Genomic DNA, 6,771 nt, shown 5'->3' with positions numbered 1-6,771 from the left:
GCCCAGCTCTTGTTTCACTTTTTAAAACAAGGCTCAAACTGTAGCCAACGTGGCCTCAAACTTGGTGTGATCCCCCTGCCTCACCCTCTGGATACTGGGATAGGAGGCATCTTCTACCACACTTGACACGATGACTTTTTCTAATTTAAAAAAATATATAAATAGGGCTGGAATAGAGTTCAGTAATAGATGTATGAGGGCCCGGGTTTGATCTCCAGCACTGGAAGAAAAAGATTAAATAACCATCGTTACTAGTAGACTTGTACTAAAGAAGTTAAGGCAATCCAGCATATCATACACAGGGAAACTATAAATTTGTATACAACCCAATGAAGACCTGGATAGATTAAAAATGTTCCCCAAAGGCCTCAAAATAACCATGGACAAGAAAATGAAGATGACATAGGATTGCAGTGTAAAGGGGCAGAAGAGAAAACAGTAGAAAGGTGGGCACAAGGGGAACAGCTGGAAGATTTAAGTACAACAAGATCACATAAAATAGAAATGATTTAAATGTGGACATGCAGGCTGGAGAGATGACTCAGCAGTTAAGAACACTTGTTGCCCTTGCAGAAGACCTGGGTTTGGTTCCCAGCAACTATGTGGTGGTTCATGCCATCCATAATTTGAGTTCCAGGCGATCCAGTGGCCTCTTTAGATCCCTACAGGCACCAGGTATGCACATGGTGCATGTACTTAACATGCAGTCAGAACACTCACACACATAAATAAGTCTAAAAACACTAAATATGGAAAAGCAGCCATTACCAAGATGGACACAAAGCCAAGCCCTAGGGTGTGTGTAATGGTACACATCTTTAATCCCAGCACTTAGGTGCAGAGGCAGATGGATCTCTATGAGTATGAGGTCCCCTGATCTACATAACAAGTTCCAAGCCACTAGGACCTCACAGTGAGTTGTCACAAACAATTCCTCTGCTGACAAATATGGCTTACATCTGTACTCTCAGCACTTAGAGTGCAGGAAGGTTGCTATGAACTTGAAGACATCCTGGATTACAGAGAGAGCTCCAGGTATACTGGGCTACAGAGTTAACTTTTTCCTCAAAAACAAAACAAAGAAAGTAAATGTTTGTTCACTCCAATCAGAGAGGAATCAACAAGAGACCTGAAATCACCCCTCTCTCCTCTAGGGAATGCCCAGTTTGGGGAGAATTTCTTGTGATGGTCATAGCTGCTCTGCATCTGCACAGGAGTGGTCATGTCAAACTTAGGGAAAATAGTTACACTATACATTAAGGTTAAGGATGGGAACAGCACCCTGATCTATGTAAACAATCTTATGGAATCTGTTAAAGAAAAAAAACCAAACAAACAGGAAATTCAATCCGGTTGCAGAATCCAAGAACATATACCAGTATATTTCTATATACCAACAAGAAACTTGTAGACACTGAACTTAAATTCAGTAACATTTACAAGTAGTCAAAAATACACTTAGGTATAAATCTAAAAATAGGCTTTAGGAACAAGGATGCAGGAAGTTACACTCTGTAGAAAATAAAGATCTACATAGTTACTGTTGGAAAACCCAACAGTAACCACGTCTCCCCAAAGTGATAGGTTTGCTGAAATTTTTATTAAAATCCAGAAAACTTTTGTTGTAGATACAAACTTATTCTACATTTAACGGAAAGACATGCTTGAATAGCTATGTCGACAGGCTGTCGGCAACAGTGCCTGCCAGCGAACCTAATGGCTTAAATTCAATCTCTAGGTTCCACTTTGTAGAAGGAAAAAACTGATTCCCACAAGTGGTCCTCTGACCGCCATACATGCCCATGGTATACAAATATTGGCATAGGCACACACTAAGTAAATATATTTTATAAGTTGATAAGAGACTAAAGTGGAAAGAATGTGTAGTATTAGAGAAGAAATAGTCATAAAGATCAATGAAACAGAGCGGAGACCAGTCTCTCACAAGCAGGGCCAGCTGAGTACACAAAGGTGCAAAACCAGCTCAATGGAGAAAGAATGGCCCTTTCAACATAGGGCAGTGAAAGGGAATCACAACATAAACCCTTCTTAACATGAAGCTTGACTCAAAAGGAAAGCTATAAGCTTCGTTTATAGGAGAGTGAAAGGTCAATCAGATGTAGTATCATATGCCTTTTGAAGAAGGGGGAGGAAGACAAAGAAGAAGAAGAAGAAAAAGAAGAAGAAGAAGAAGAAGAAGAAGAAGAAGAAGAAGAAGAAGAAGAAGAAGAAGAAGAAGAAGAAGAAGAAGAAGAAGAAGAAGAAGAAGAATAATACAAATGAAGGCAGGATTAGGTTCTTAGGCATGATGCCGATACCCAGACTTTCAAAAGTGGTGAACTGGGGGACTTGGAGATGCAGCTCAGTGGATAAGAGCACATATTGAGCTAGCACAGGATCTGAGTTTGGATCTCAGTATCTATGTTAGGTGGCCCCCAACCACCTGTAACTGCAGCTTTAGGGGATCTGATGTCCTCTGGCCATCACTGGCAGGTACCACCTTGTCTGGCTTTCTCTTAAAATGAACAATGGCTTTGTTATCAGTGTGAGATGAATTTGAGAAGGGCGAAAAGTACCCAAAACAACAGGATAGAATGATGGGGAAATCATCTGGCGTGAAAAGGGAAAGGGCCTCCTCACCCAGCAGTCTGAGTAAAACCTCTCTCTCACTGCTGGGCATGATGTCACATTCCTTTAGTCCCAAAACTTGGGAGGCAAGTGGATCTCTGTGACTTTGAAGCTAGCCTGGTCTACATATGATGTTTTAGGCCATCCAGAGCTACAAAGTGAAACCCTGTCTAAAAAAATAAAATAACAAGCCGAGCAGTGGTGGCACACACCTTTAATCCCAGCATTCAGGAGGCAGAGGCAGGCAGATCTCTGTGAGTTCCAGACCAGCCTGGTCTACAAGAGCTAGTTCCAGGACAGCCTCCAAAGCCACAGAGAAATCCTGTATCAAAACACCCCCCCTAAATAAATAAATAAATAAATAAATAAATATAACAAAACTCTGATGACTGAGAATCAAAAATTCCAGCATAAGTTGCATTTGCCATGAAAGCAGCCAACATAGAGTTAATACTCTGTTAAGATAAGTATTGTATGTTAAAGTAGCAATAACCCAGGCTCGAGGCCTGACTGTGTATGACCTTGGGGGAGGCGGGGAGTCCCTCATTCCTTTCTAGAGAATCTTAAACAAAACCTTCTGTATCCCTGTGGGGCTGGACTTCTACCTCATCAAATGTAATCCTGACAGGTGCCCCTCAGAAACCACCCAGTGATCTCGAGTAGCTTTCCTTGGAACTCTCAAAAATAGTAATTTCAAAAAAAAAAATAGTAACTTCATTGAGTTTCTCTCCATTTAATTTGATGTTGGCTGTCGGCTTGCTATAGATTGCTTTTATTTTGTTGAGGTATGTTCCTGTTGTCCCTGATATCTCCAAAACCTTTATCATGAAGGGGTGTTGGATTTTGTCAAAGGCTTTTTCAGCATCTAGTGAGATGATCATGTGTTTTTTTTTTTTTTCTCAGTCTGTTTATATGGTGGATTACATTGATGGATTTTCGTATGTTGAACCATCCTTGAATAACTGGGATAAAACCTACTTGATCGTGGTGGATGATTTCTCTGATGTGTTCTTGGATTCGATTTGCCAGTATTTTATTGAGAATTTTTGCATCAATGTTCATGAGGGATATTGGTCTATAGTTGTCTTTCTTAGTTGTGTCTTTGTGTGACTTGGGTATCAAGGTTATTGAAGCCTCATAAAAGGAGTTTGGCAATGACCCTTTGCTTCTATTGTGTGGAATACTTTGAGGAGAATTGGTATTAGCTGTACCTTGAATTTTTGGTAGAATTCTGCACTGAAGCCATCTGGCCCTGGGCTTTTTTTGGTTGGGAGACTTCTGATGACTGCTTCAATTTCATTAGGGGTCATAGGTCTATTTAAGTTGCTTATCTGTTCTTGATTTAATTTTGGTAAGTGAAATCTGTCCAAAAAATTGTCCATTTCCTTTAGATTTTCGAATTTTGAGAAATATAGCTTTTTGAAGTATGACCTGATGATTCTCTGGATTTCCTCTGTGTCTGTTGTTATGTCCCCTTGTTCTTTCCTGATTCTATTAATTTACATGTTCGCTCTCTGATGTTTGGTAAGTTTGGATAAAGGTTTGTCTATCTTGTTGATTGTCTTGAAGAACCAACTCTTCGTTATATTGATTCTTTGCATTGTTCTCCTAGTTTCCATTTTATTGATTTCATCCCTCAATTTGATTATTTCCTGGTGTCTGCTCCTTCGGGGTGTATTGGCTTCTTTGTTTTCTAAAGCTTTCAGTTGTGCTGTTAATTCTCTATAGTGTGATTATTCTCCTGTTTCTTCATGTGGGCACTTAGTGCTATGAACTTTCCTCTTAGCACTGCTTTCAAAGTGTCCCATAGGTTTGGGTATGTTGTGTCCGCATTCTCATTGAATTCGAGGAAATCTTTAATTTCTTTTTTTTTATTTCTTCCTCGACCCAGGAGTTGTGCAATTGAGTGTTACTTAATTTCCATGGGTTTGTACGTTTTCTGTAATTCGTGTTGTTGTTGAATTCTAACTTTAAAGCATGGTGGTCTGATAAAATACAGGGGGTTATTTCCTCTAAAATCAGGTACAAGACAAGGCTGTCCACTCTCTCCAAACCTCTTCAATATTGTCCTTGAAGTTCTAGCTAGAGCAATAAGACAACAAAAGGAGATCAAGAGAATACAAATCGGAAAGGAAGAAGTCAAACTCTCACTATTTGCAGATGATATGATAGTCTACATAAGTGACCTGAAAAACTCTACCAGGGAACTCCTACATCTGATAAACACCTTCAGCAAAGTGGCAGGATACAAGATTAACTCAAAAAAAAATCTGTAGCCCTACTATATACCGATGACACATTGGTGGAGAAAGAAATCAGAGAAGCATCACCCTTTACAATTGCCACAAACAACATAAAATACCTTGGGGTAACACTAACCAAAAAAGTGAAAGACCTGTACCATAAGAATTTTGAGTCTCTAAAGAAAGAAATTAAAGAAGATACCAGAAAATGGAAAGATCTCCCATGCTCTTGGATAGGTAGGATCAACATAGTAAAAATGGCAATCTTGCCAAAAGCAATCTAAAGATTCAATGCAATCCCCATCAAAATCCCAACACAATTCTTCACAGACCTTGAAAGAACAATTCTCAACTTTATATGGAGAAACAAAAGACCCAGGATAGCCAAAATAACCCTGTACAATAGAGGAACTTCTGGAGGCATCACCATCCCTGACTTCAAGCTCTATTACAGAGCTATAGTTCTGAAAACAGCTTGGTATTGGCACAAAAATAGACAGGTAGACCAATGGAATAGAATTGAAAACCCTGATATTAGCCCACACACCTACGAACACCTGATTTTTGACAAACAATCCAAATATATACTATGGAACAAAGAGAACATCTTCAACAAATGGTGCTGGCATAACTGGATGCAAACATATATAAGACCTACAGATAGACCCAAGCCTTTCACCCTGCACAAAACTTAAGTCAAAATGAATCAAAGACCTCAACATAAACCCAGCCACACTGAACCTATTAGAAGATAAAGTGGGAAATACACTTGAATTAATTGGTACAGGAGACCGATTCCTGAATATAACACCAGTAGCACAAACACTGAGATCAACAATTGATAAATGGGACCTCCTGAAACTGAGAAGCTTCTGTAAGGCAAAGGATACAGTCATCAAGACAAAATGGCAGCCCACAGACTGGGAAAAGATATTCACCAACCCCACATCTGACAGAGAGCTGATCTCCAAAATATACAAAGAACTCAAGAAGCTAGTCTCCAAAACACCAAACAATCCAATTAAAAAGTGGGGTACAGAACTAAATAGACAATTCTCAATAGAGGAATCTAAAATGGCTGAAAGACACATAAGAAAGTGTTCTGCATCCCTAGCCATCAGGGAAATGCAAATCAAAACAACTCTGAGATACCATCTTACTCCTGTCAGAATGGCCAAAATCAAAAACACCAATGACAGTTTATGCTGAAGAGGATGTGGAGAAAGGGGAACACTTCTCCACTGCTGGTGTGAGTGCCAACTTGTACAGCCACTTTGGAAATCAGTATGGCGACTCCTCAAGAAAATGGGAATCAGTCTACCACAAGATCCAGCAATTCCACTCCTAGGTATATACCCCAAAGAAGCACATTCATACAATAAAGACATCTTCTGTTCAATGATGTTCATAGCAGCATTATTTGTAATAGCCAGAAACTGGAAGCAGCCTAGATGCCCCTCAACCGAAAAATGGATAGAGAAAATGTGGTACATTTACACAATGGAGTACTACTCAGCGGGAAAAAAACAATGGAATCTTGAAATTTGCAGGCAAATGGATGGAACTCAAAGAAACCATTCTGAGCTAGGTAACCCAATCACAAAAAGACAAACATGATATGTACTCACTCATATGTGGATTTGAGACATAGAGTAAAGGATTACCAGCCTACAATCCACACTGCCAGAGAAACTAGTAAACAAGGAGGACCCTAAAAGAGACAAACTTTGTCCTCTGGAGAAGGGGAAAGGGTCACCAACCCCTGAGAAAATTGAGAGCACGGGATGAGGAGGGAGGAAGCTATGAGAATGAGAAGGGAAGAAGAGGAAGGATGCAGAGGTCATGAGGGAGCAGAAAGGTTGAGTCAGGTGTAGATTAGAAGAAAGGGGATGTGATAGGC

This window comes from Cricetulus griseus, chromosome 6, assembly GCF_003668045.3.
Source record: "Cricetulus griseus strain 17A/GY chromosome 6, alternate assembly CriGri-PICRH-1.0, whole genome shotgun sequence".
NCBI lineage: Eukaryota > Metazoa > Chordata > Mammalia > Rodentia > Cricetidae > Cricetulus > Cricetulus griseus.
The sequence above is the reverse complement of the archived record's forward strand: the minus strand, read 5'-3'. Positions refer to the sequence as shown.